Consider the following 12,087-nt stretch of genomic DNA (forward strand, 5'->3'; position numbering starts at 1 on the left):
TGTCTGGCGAGCGCACGCGCCCTACAGTGAAAATCTCTCCAAAAAAAAAAATATCACTCGGTCAGCCACCTACTCTGTAGTTTTAACTCCAAAGCACCAAAACTTTTTAGCATAAAAAGCCATAGTTCCATTATTTCTTTTTTTGCATGCATAAAAATACTCAAATATAGGTTGTTGTTTTTGTTTTGTAATGATAAAAACTCCAATTGAAGGATGTAGATGTCAAACCCCATTGTGGCAACTCACAGAGTCCAAGCTACAGAAGGTGGGTCAGTATCACAAGGATTTCAGGGTTAAATCAGTTTGGGGTGCACGGGATTTCTCAGGTAAAAGAGCTTTATTTGCAGCAGGCCTTCTCAGAGTCCCTGCCTCACAAGTACAAGGTCTTACTGGGAGGCAGGATTGTTTCCACTGTTGGTCCCAGAGCCCTCTGCCACATGGCAGGACAGGTGTTCCATAACCCAGGGAACACAGTCAGGCTGGAGCTGGGGATGGTGGAAGGAGCCCACAAAGCAGAAGAATTCAGGGCCAGAGGAGGTAAGGATGAGTAAGACCTGCTCCGTGAACAGACGAAGTCTCAGCAGCCTTGAGGGTTACTGAGCATCTACCAGCACCAACCCAGAGGCAGAAGGACACGAATGAAGGCAGACCCTGTCCTCAGAGGCCTCCCCAACTGGGTGGGACATGGGAGGTTCCAGACTCAGAGAGGACAGAACTGGGCTGAAGAAGTGCTCACATCGGGGTAGGTCAGTTCAGGGCCACATCGCATGCCAGGTCAAAAAGTTCCGTCAGACGTTGGAGAACCAGTACAGCTTTTTTTTTTTCCCAATTATTTAATTTTATTTATTCATGCATTTATTTTCAATTTGACTAGAGAAAGACACAGAAAAAGAAAGCAAGCCACCAGGTCCAGGACTCGAGCCGTGGTCGGCCATTTGGGAGTGTCCAGCGACTTAACCACCTTGCCACCTGATGGCCCCCTAGTATAGCTTTTAAGAAAGGAAGGGAAATTTTGAAAAGTATTTAAGGGCCTGCAGATGATACAGTGGTTCCGTCACTGGACTCCCACACGGCCGACCACAGTCTGAGTCCTGGACCCAGTGACTTAAAAATCATGCTGGATGCTTGTGCATGCGTGCCCAAGAGCCCAGGAGGAGAATGAGGGAGAAGGGATTGCAGCATGGCCATTCTCCCTGGGGGGTGATTTCTCACTTTCCCTCTCACTGTCTCTCTCTCTCTGACAAAAGTGCACACACTCCATGGCAAAAATCTCTTAAAAAAAAAAAGTTTAAGAAAAATTAATCTGGTCAGCGCATAAGATAAATAGGCAAAGAGCCAGAAAGTCTTTAAATGAATGAACAAAGAGAGGCCTAGTGGTAAATCCTCCCAGTGCAGGGGGTCTGAGGTCTGGGTGAAGAGCAAAGGTTTAGGCTTTCCTGGGTGCAGGAGATAAAGAGCTAGGGCCTTATCTGCAAGAGAGGAACAACTTCAAGGCTCCAGCGTGAGCAAGGAGGAGGCTAGGACAGCACGGCCACAGGCCACACCTTGCCCCTCCCCAAGTCTTGCCTCCCTTTGGGGGCGAAGTTCACACTGTAGCAATTTGAAGAAACAGTCAGCCTTCCCCAGCAGAGGTAAGCTCAAGGACACTACCTTACCATAGTGGGAACATGAAGCTCTAGCTCCTGTCACAGAGAGTGCCTGCTCCTTCCCAGGGCAAAATCCAAGGTGGCAGCTGCCCGAGAGTGGACAAAGTCTGGAAGGCACCCAGGCACCCGCTGACGTGTTCCGGCTGGGGCCACGCGCTCTGGCAGCTATTAACACCACATTGAGCAATTTCCTGAGGGTTTTGCCAGGCAGGTACCTCCTCCCCATCTGGCTAATAGAGGGGTGCAGCCCAAAGAAGAAATTAAAGATGCACGAGTTCTGTTCTGAAATGAACTAGGGGAGAGAAACAATCACTTACTTGGTGATTGTATTTGCCTTCAGGCTAATGCTGAGCCTCGTCTGCATTAGAGTTAGGTTCTAAGCAGACACTGGTGGCAGCAATAGCAGGGGCATCTCAGGTGACGGCACCTCTAAGTCACTCCACAAATGTCCAGCCAAAGCCACTAATGTCAAGACTGGCTCACTGCAGGCAGCAGATAAACCGATTTCCACACCCAGAAACCAGTTAGCTCATCAGAAACCACTCAGTCCAGGCCTCTGACACCTGTTGAACCATGTTACTGTCCCCACATCAAGAGATTAAAGGATGGAACCTAGGAGGCTGGCTCTGAGATCTGTCACAAAGGACTCAATGTGCAAGAGTCAACACATTTTATGAAAAGAACAATGAGGAGGGAATTGGTACAATGGCTATCAAAATACACACAGACACTACAGAGATTAAAACAATTGCATTCTGGTGCTGCTTCAGAGGCCGACGGAGCACCACAGAGGGGTCCTGAATCAGAAGCCAGGCATCTATGGATATTACAAGTAAGTGGCATTTTAAATGAATAGGGACAGGATGGACCATTCTCTCATGGTGCTGGGACAGCTCCCTATCTACAGGCCCGATCCCTACACTTTATTCCATGTAAGAAAAGGAAGAAAGAGAGAGAGAGAGAGAGAGGTCGGCAGGTGGCGTGGTGGTTAAGGGCGCTGGACTCCCACATGGTCGACCCTGGTTCAAGTCTGTGACCTGGCGGCTTGCTTTCTCTCTCTCTCTCTCTCTGGTCAAATTAAAATAAATAAATACATAAATAAATAAAGTTCAATAAAATAATTCTTTAATAAAAAAAAGAAAGAAAGAAGGAAAAAAAGAGGGGGAAATGTATTTAGAATGGGGGTGGGGGGGGTAAAAGAATAAGGCATAAAATTCAAGAAGCCATAAGGGAAAATACTGATTACATGAAACATTTTTATGCCTTTATGATAATATACCACCAGAAACAAAGATGAAGGACTAGCTACAGACCAGAAAACATGAAACAAAAAGAACAAGAATGAATGTCCACATCCCACATCAAATAAAGAGTTCCAAGCCAGTTGGTGACATGGTGGTTAGGGGTGCTGGATTTCCACATGGCCAACCACAGTTCAAGTCCCAGACCTGGTAGCTTTGCTTTCTTAATTTCTCTCTCTCTCTCCCTCCCTCTCTCTCACTCACTCTGTCCATCTCTGGTCAAATTTAAGTAAATAAATAAATAAAGTTAAATAAAACAATTCTTAAAAAAAAATAAAGAGTCCCTAAAAATCAATAAGAAAAAGATAACACTAAAATGATTCAATAAAAGTAAGCAACTTGAAAAAAATAAAAATAAAAAACAGCCAATAAACAGTAATGAAGGATGTATAAATCAAAATGTGTTATAATTTTTAAATTAATTGGTACCAAAAAAAAAAAAAATCCTTACAAGCTGGTAATTGCAGACAATGAAGAGAATATGGTAAAGCATTTATAAGAGGCCTTTAGAATTTTCATGAGCCTTTCCGCGCTACCCGCCCAAGGGTCCCTTCAGCGTCGTTCTGGGTTCCCGTCGTAACTTAAAGGGAAATGTTCACAATGTCCGGTGCCCTCGATGTCCTGCAGATGAAGGAGGAGGATGTCCTCACATTCCTTGCTGCAGGAACCCACTTAGGTGGCGCCAACCTTGACTTCCAAATGGAGCAGTACATCCACAAGAGGAAAAGTGATGCATCTCCATCATAAATCTGAAGAGGACCTGGGAGAAGCTTCTGCTGGCAGCCTGTGCCATTGTTGCCACTGAAAACCCTGCTGACGTCAGTGTCAGATCTTCCAGGAACACTGGGCAGAGGGCTGTGCTCAAGTTCGCTGCTGCCACTGGAGCCACTCCTATGGCTGGGGGGCTCCATCCCATGCAACAACAAGGGAGCTCATTCTGTGGGTCTGATGTGGTGGATGCTGGCCAGGGAAGTGCTGCGCACCTGTGAACACCCGTGGGAGGTCATGCCTGATCTCTACTTCTACAGAGATCCTGAAGAGATTGAAAAGGAGGAGCGGGCTGCAGCTGAAAAGGCTGTGACCAAGGAGGAATGTCAGGGTGAATAGACTGCTCCAGCTCCTGATTTATTGCTACTCAGCCTTGAGGTCACAGACTGGCCTGAAGGTGTGCAGGTGCCCTCTGTGCCCGTCCAGCAGTTCCCTAATGAAGACTGGAGTGCTCAGCCTGCCACCGAAGACTGGTCTGCAGCCACCACCTCTCAGGCCACTGAATGGGTGGGAACACCCACTGAGTGGTCTTAAGTCTGCTCTTCACAGACTCTTACAAAAAGTGGAAATAAGAAAAATAAACAACAGTTTATTTTAAAAAAAATAGAATTTTCATGGGAAAGGCATGTCATGAAAAAAAAACCATGCATGAATTTCTATTTTTTTGCATGAAATTAAACTAGTACTACAATTCCATTTTTCCATGAACTTTTTGATGTCCCCTCATATTTTCATGGGTGATGGTGGGGAATAAATAGTACAGTCTTCGGAGCAATATGTCAATATCTTTCTGTTTGTCTGTTGCCATAGGACATGTATGCTTACCAGATACAAAGAGAGGAAAAGTGAGAAATCACTCCCCAGGAGAAATGGCCATGCTGCAATCCCTTCTCCTTCACTCTACTTTCAGGATTTTAGGCACTCACATACATCCACCCAGCATTTTTTCAGGCCAGAGTCTAGGATTTGAACCCGTGGAGTTGGACACGTGTGACCCAGCACCTTAACTGCCATGCCACCTGGTGACCCAGCAATGTGTCAGTATCTCTTTTTGTTCTTTTATGCAATAGAGCATGTGCACTTGCCAGAGAGAGACAGAGCAAGATGGTGAAAGGGAAAGTGAGAAATCACCCCCCAGGGGAGATGGCCACGCCACAATCCCGTCTCCATTCCGCTCTCTGGATTCTAGGCACACATGTCCAGCGTGATTTTCAAACTGCCGGATCCAGGACTTAAATTGTGGTCAGTCATGTGGAAGTCCAGCACCTTAACACCACGCCACCCGCTGGCCCACGTCAATATCTATAAAAACATAAATAGGGCTGGCTCAGTGGTGTGACGGTAATGTGCTGCTCAAGCGGTGCTGGATCATCAAGTAAGAACCTGATGACGGTGTCTGTCTCTCTCTCACTCAAGAAACAATAAACCGGGACCAGCAGTTAGCGTAATGGCTATGTCGCTGAACTCCCATGTAGTCGACCGCGGTTCGAGCCCTGGCCCCGGTGGCTTAAATTCACACTGGGTGTGTGCACGTGAGTGCCCAAGATCCTGAGAGGAGAATGGAGGAGAAGGGATTGAGGCGTGGCCATTCCCCCTGGGGGGTGATTTCTCTCTTTCTGTCTCTCTCTGTCTTTCTGGTGAGTGCATGCGCCCTATAGCAAAAAGAAAAAAGAAAGAAAGAAACAATCAATAAACCTATAAAAAGTAATAAATGGACGTACCCTTTGACTAGCAATGTATCTACCAAAATACTTACACACAGGGCCAGCAGGTGGCATAGGGGCTAAGGCGCTGGACTCCCACATGGCCAACCACAGTTTAAGTCCCAGACCTGGTGGCTTGAAACTCACACCAGGTGCATATGCATGCATGACCAAGATCCTAAGAGGAAAATGGAGGAAAGAGATTGCAGCATGCCCATCCCCCCAGGAGGTGCTTTCTTACTTTACTTTATCTCTCTCTCTCTCTCTCTCACTCTCACTCTCATTCTCACTCTATCTCTCCAAAGAGTGCCCATATCCTATAGCAATTTTTTTTAAATGACAAATAGTGATTGAATTTATATAAAAAAAATCTGAGTACATGTTCAAACACTATATACACACTGTATACACACACACACTATATATATATATTATATATATATTATATACATATAATATATATATATATATATTTTTATATATATATATAATATATATATATCAGGTGTTGGGAAAAATCATGACAGTTTTCTATGTTTGTCTATGCAAAAATGGATCATGACTTTTGGGATAACCCAATATTTTTCCACAATAAGAAAAAATGTAAATGGTTCTAAACTTAATCAAATTTGGAGGGGGAAGGTAGACCCCAGGAAAGTAGTATTCAGGTCAGCTCATTTGTCTAGAAGCCCAAACACTACCACAGTGACCACCTTAAGAATCCCATGGGGGACCAGCAGATGGCATAATGGTTATGTTGATAGACTCCCACATAGACAACTATGGTTAGGTTCCTGGACCCAAGCAGCTTAAAACACACACCAAGTGCATGTACATGCATGCCTAAGATCCCAAAAGGAGAAAGAAGGGATTGCAGCATGGCCATCCCTCTAGGGGGTGATTTCTCGCTTTCTGTCTCTGTGTCTCTCTGGTAAGCACATGTGCCCTATAGCAAAAATCTTTTTTTTAATAATTTTATTTAACTTTATTTATTATTATTATTATTATTTTAATTTGACCAGAGCGAGACACAATTTTAATTTGACCAGAGAGAGACAGAAAGAGAGAGAAAGAAAGTGAGAAAGCAAGCTGCCAGGTCCGGGACTCGAACCACAGTTGGCCATGTAAGAGTCCAGTGCCTTTATCCACCATACCACCTGCCGGCCCCCAAAATCTCTCTTAAAGAGAGATTTTCTGAAGCAAATCCTTGCTTCAGAAAAATTACATCAAGGCAAACTGAAAGCAGATGCTAAAAAAATGTATATTGAATTTAAATACCATTCAATAAAGCAAATAAAATGTTCAAGGGGAACAACAGATGGCATAATGGTTACATTGCTGGACTCCCACGAAGTCAATCACGGTTTGAGTCCTAGACCCAGGACATGCCCATCCTAGACCCATGTGCGTGTGTGCCCAAAATCCCAAGAGTAGAATGGAGGAGAAGGGATTACAGTGTGGTCATCCCCCCAGAGTGTGATTTCTCACTTTCTATCTCTCTTATGTTTCTACATCTCTCCAGTGAGTACACGCACCCTACGGGAAAAATCTCTCTCAAAAAAAAAGAGAGGGACCAGTAGGTGGTATGGTGGTTAAGGCACTGGACACTCCCACCTGGCTGACCATAGTTCGAATCTTAAACCTGGCGGCTTGCTTTCTCACTTCCTCTCTCTCTCTCCATCTCTCTGGTCAAATTAAAATAAATTAATAAATAAATAAAATTAAATAAAGAATTATAAAAAAATATTTAAAAAAGAAAGTAAGAAAGAAAGTACTCAGAAACAACAGTTCTCCCATGCCCAAAAAAGGACTGGGCCCCTGGGAGTGATAGCAGACCTTTTCCTTGAGGGTACGCCATGGACAGGACAGAGTGGGTCACAAGGACAGTTCCAATCCTGCACACCAAAGACACTGTGTGATGGCCTGGGCAGGCCTCACATAGCCAGATGCCAGAGGACCAAGCACCAGTCTGGCTGCACAAGTTACCATATCTTACAGGAGCTAGAGTGACCTGCTAAGGTCACGTGGGCAGTGGAGGACAGGACCCACACCAGGCTGGCTGTATAGCCTCAGCCCCCAACTGATTTTTTGATTTTAGACAGGGTCTTGAAACATCGCCCAGACCGGCCATGAACTTGTGACCCCAGGTCTCAGCATCCAAGCCCCTAGGACTACAGGTACGCAGCAGCATGCTTGGCTTTTAGGGCTGGAATTCTAACCAGGCATCCCATGGGGCCTCAGCATTCAGATCAGCAGTATCCAATGCACGCCACAGTAGCTCGGCCTGGAAAGGTGTTTTCTGATGACCACCAAAGGCCCTGGGCACGGGCATGGGCATTTGCTTGGCCTGTGGCAGCAGGGCACAGCACGGCCGGCACAGGCCTCAAAGCTGAGGGACCCAGTGGAGCTAAAGCTTAGCCACATGTCAGGTCCAGGCTAGCTGCACCCCAACTACCGCATTCCACCCCACACAGCCCTGGAGGCTGCATGTCTTAGTATCGTTCAGGCCCGACACTCTCAGCCCAGAGGGAAAGGATGTTCTGCTTGAGTCCAGGTGTTGATGGGGCCCGGGGATCCAAGGAAAAAGCTGGCTACGATGGGTCCGAGACCACAGGCATGGAGGTGATAGGCCAGAGCTGAGGGCAAGGTCCCAGGAGGGTCAAGAGTAGGTCCAGGCAGTCCCCTGAGGAACCAGTAGACCAGGAGTAGCAGAGCCAGGCAGGGCAGCAGAAGAGGAGCCTCCTTCAGGGCACCCCTCTAATCCTTTCTGGTCCAGAGGCCTCAGGCTCAAAAATAAGAAAAATACAGTCTTGTACTAGAAAAGGCTTCAGAGATCGGGCCCAGCTCCTTTCACTTTATATAAGGAAAACTGAGGCACAGAGAAGGGAGTGCTCCCAGGGTCCTGCAGGGAAGTAGCAATGGGACTCTAAGCCCTGCATGGTCCCAGATGGCCCATGCACCACCACACCAGGCTCTTCCTAGGAGAACAGCTGTCATCAGATTCTCCAAGGGGTGCCCAAGACCCCCCAAAAGCCTAAAACCTACTCTCCTCCCTGAACAAATCCTTACTTCAGAAAAATTACATCAAAGCAAACTGAAAGCAGATGCTAAAAAAAAAAAAAAAAGAAGTATATTGAATGAAATGCCATCCAAATAAAGCAAATAAGAAAATACTCAGAAATGACAGTCCTCCCATGACAGTCCTCCCATCCCCAAAAAAGGACTCAGAGGCAACTTCACCATGACTATCTCTTAAGGGGTTCAGGGTAACAGAGACCCTGAGTATGAGGGACAGAAAACAGTAACCACAAGATGGAATCTAAGGCCCATCAGGATCCATCACCAGTGAGGTTCTAGCACCATCCAGCTGCTGGCACCCTGAGACTACCAGGCAAAGACTCACCGCTCCTGGGCAGATCACAGGCTCTTGTACAGCTCGACCAGGCCACAGAGTATTAACTGCCCCCTCCCAGACAACAGGCAAACCATGACAAATTAGAAACCAAAGGCTGGACTCAGGCCACACCAACAACCACCCAAGACTTAGGAACGGGCACGGACCACTGCACACCACCCAGGTGGGTAAAGGTAGGTCCCATGACCACGAGCTTCCTCACAGCTTAGGGGCATGGTGACTCCCTCACTCCTGCCCCAGGAAGCTGCCCCAACCCCTTGTCCAGTTGAGCTAGAAGGGCCAGGCAGGGCCAACAGCCAGCTCTGCTCCTGGCTCAGGGCTCCAGCCACATGCTAGATACCAACAGCACCAAAGTGGTCAAGGGTACCGAGAGTTTTGCTGTGAATCATGCCCTCAAGCCACCTTTCCAGGGAAACCTGTACACCTGGGGCAGGGCTCTCAGTATCTCTCCCACAATGTTCTGTGAGGGAAGAGCCTCCAGGACCCTTCACCCAGACATAGTCTCAATAGGCCTGACAGACCAGCATCAGCAAGGCTGATACCATCATCCCCATTTTGTGGATAGGCAACTGAGGCTAAAAGCCAGCGTGAGCATAAGAGAGGCAGAGAGCTGACTTAAGCCAGTCAGTGGGACCTGGGGCCTGCTCTTTCCGCACCCCACAGCTGCCTCTGCACATCACTCTGGGACTCCCAGTGCCCCCAGATGGCCCTGCAGGGTGGCCTGGCACAGAGCCAGCAGGCTGCTGCTTTCTGAACAGATGTGTGAACAGAGCCACGAAACCAAGGAACTGGACACAGTCCGGGCTCCCGCCCGAGTCTCCCCATCGTGAGAGTGGTAGGTGATTGTCCCCAAGGCCTCGCAAACCACAAATGTCGTATTCCCCAGCTGTCTGTAAGGGTGGACACAGGGCTCCCTTGACCTCTCAGCACCCCTCATCCCAGGAGACCAGCACTGGCTCTAGCCTGTCCCCGTCACCTGTCATGTTTTTTTGTTTGTTTGTTTGTTTTTGTTTGGTTTTTTTTGGAGAGGTTTTTTGCTATAGGGCCCGTGCGCTCACCAGAAAGACAGAGAGAGAGACATAGAGACAGAAAGCGAGAAATCACCCCCCAGGGGGGATGGTCATGCCGCAATCTCTTCTCCTCCATTCTCCTCTTGGGATCTTGGGCACGCACGCACACGTGCCCGGCGTGAGTTTTAAGCCACCGGGTCCGGGACACGAACCACGGTCGACTACATGGGAGTCCAGCGACATAGCCATTACGCTAACTGCTGGTTCCCACCTTTCATGTTTTTGAACCTCAGCAGGAGGACCTAAGGCTAAATCCTTCTAGTGCCCAGCTCCACTAGGACATCTCAGCCCCCAGCTCATGCCTGCTCAAAGTAGTAACCCATCGAGACCAATTTGGCCAGTAGACAAATAAATACCATAAAAAAGACTGAAATACTGACACTACACCATGGAAAAAAAAAAAAACTAAAAAAACATGATACTAAGTAAAGAAGTCAGACACAAAAGACCACATATGATATGGTTCCATTTATATGAAATACAGAATAGGCAGATCCAGAGACAGAAAGCAGATTGGTGGTTCCCAGCAGCTGGAGGTAGGGGACAGTAAGAAGTCCTCCCCCATGAACAGAGGGAGGGTATTGTTTGGGGTGACGGAAATGTTCTGCAACTTAATAGAAGTGATGACTGTCAACACAGTGACGCACTCAATGCAACGAATGCCTTGGAACTGTACATTTTGGAAAAAAATTTTTTTTTTTTTTTACATTTTGGCCACAGGATGTGTGTGCTCGCCAGAAAGAGACAGAGAGAAAGGGATAATGAGCAGGAGAGTGAGAAATGATCCCCCGGGGGGGGTGGCCACACAGCAATATCTTCTCCATTCTCCTCCTGGGATACTGGGCGTGCATGAACACACACGCCTGCTGTGATTTTCAAGCTACCAGGTCTGTGACTCAAACCCTGGTCAACCTTGTGAGAGTCCAGCATCTTAACCACCATGCTACCCGCTGGCCTCTGAAATGGTTCATTTTATGTTATGTTAGTTTCACCTCAATTTTAAAATAATAATAATAATAATTTAACACCTTCCCCTAGGGCAGACCTGACTCCAATCTGCCTTTCCTATTATCCCTACTTTAAGTCTTCTAGAAGCTTCTATTACCTGCTGGATCATACCCAGACTCCACAGCATAATCTGGCCTTTTCAGCAGAGACCACCCAGCCCTTGAGGACAGAGTTCTAGGAGCTCTCACAGGACGTTTAGAGGAGGAGGGAGCACCCCCTGGGCCCACCTTTCCCACAGCTACACATCAGGCTGTTTCCCTGCTCTCCCCTCTACGTGGAAAGCACTGACAGCAGAGATAGGGCTTTCTCTGTCATTCCAGCCCATTCTAACCCCAGCACAGTACCAGACCCCAAAGAGGAGTGACAGAAATACGAGCTGATACAGTACCGGGTGTGTGTTAACTCACTGAATCAGTAATAGGAAGGGTTATTATCCCCGTTAAACGGAAGAGAAAACGGAGGCACACAAAGGTGGAGTTGGTGCCCCAGGTCCACCTGCATGACAAGCAGTATGGCAGGGATTTGACGTGACTCACCATGGCTATAGCCACACTGCTGATTACGCCAAGATACCCAGTCAGTGCAGCAGCCGTGAACGAGTCAGTCCGGCACTGGACATCCAAGGTCGCATGCAGAAGAAACAGCCAGACTGTGTATCAACAGTCTCTAGACATCCAGGCCAGAGAGGTCAAGGACCCCATTCTACAGCTGCAGTTGCTGCAGCTCTGCCAACACGGGTCTCTCCCCTGGGTCAGGAATGGTCCTAAGGCACTTAGTATTCAATACTCTCAACCACCCAGGAGACAATGGGGGCCAGATAAGAATCCTAGACACCGAGAAGCTAAGTCAGTCACCCTAAACCAAACAGCTGCCAAGCTTGCCAGGTCGATCTGGCACCAAAGTCCCCCAGTCTTGGCAACCCCTTTCTGCAAGGCAGAAATCAGTGCCCAATCCTCACCTGACTGCACCAGCCCTCCCCATCTCTCCACCCGCTGTGCAAATTCTGCTAAATGCCTGAGCAGTGACACAGTGTGGCCAAAATTAAACAGGTTCCAAATACGACAAGAACCACGAGGTGGATCTCCCCAGAGAAGTGCTGAACAAACGCTGGATCTTAATTTCTTGGATTTGAATGGGGGGGGGGGGGGGGACAAGCCACGGCCGCTTGCTACGCAG

At 47.6% G+C, this 12,087-nt stretch overlaps 1 pseudogene; it reads left to right on the forward strand.

Annotated features, from left to right (window-relative positions):
• The first annotated feature begins 3,252 nt into the window (after positions 1 to 3,252).
• LOC114006665 (40S ribosomal protein SA pseudogene) lies at positions 3,253 to 4,306 on the forward strand (annotated as a pseudogene).
• Positions 4,307 to 12,087: the final 7,781 nt, after the last annotated feature.

The sequence above is a fragment of the Tupaia chinensis genome, unplaced genomic scaffold (genome assembly GCF_000334495.1).
Source record: "Tupaia chinensis unplaced genomic scaffold, TupChi_1.0 Scaffold149501_1, whole genome shotgun sequence".
In the NCBI taxonomy this organism is placed as follows: domain Eukaryota; kingdom Metazoa; phylum Chordata; class Mammalia; order Scandentia; family Tupaiidae; genus Tupaia; species Tupaia belangeri.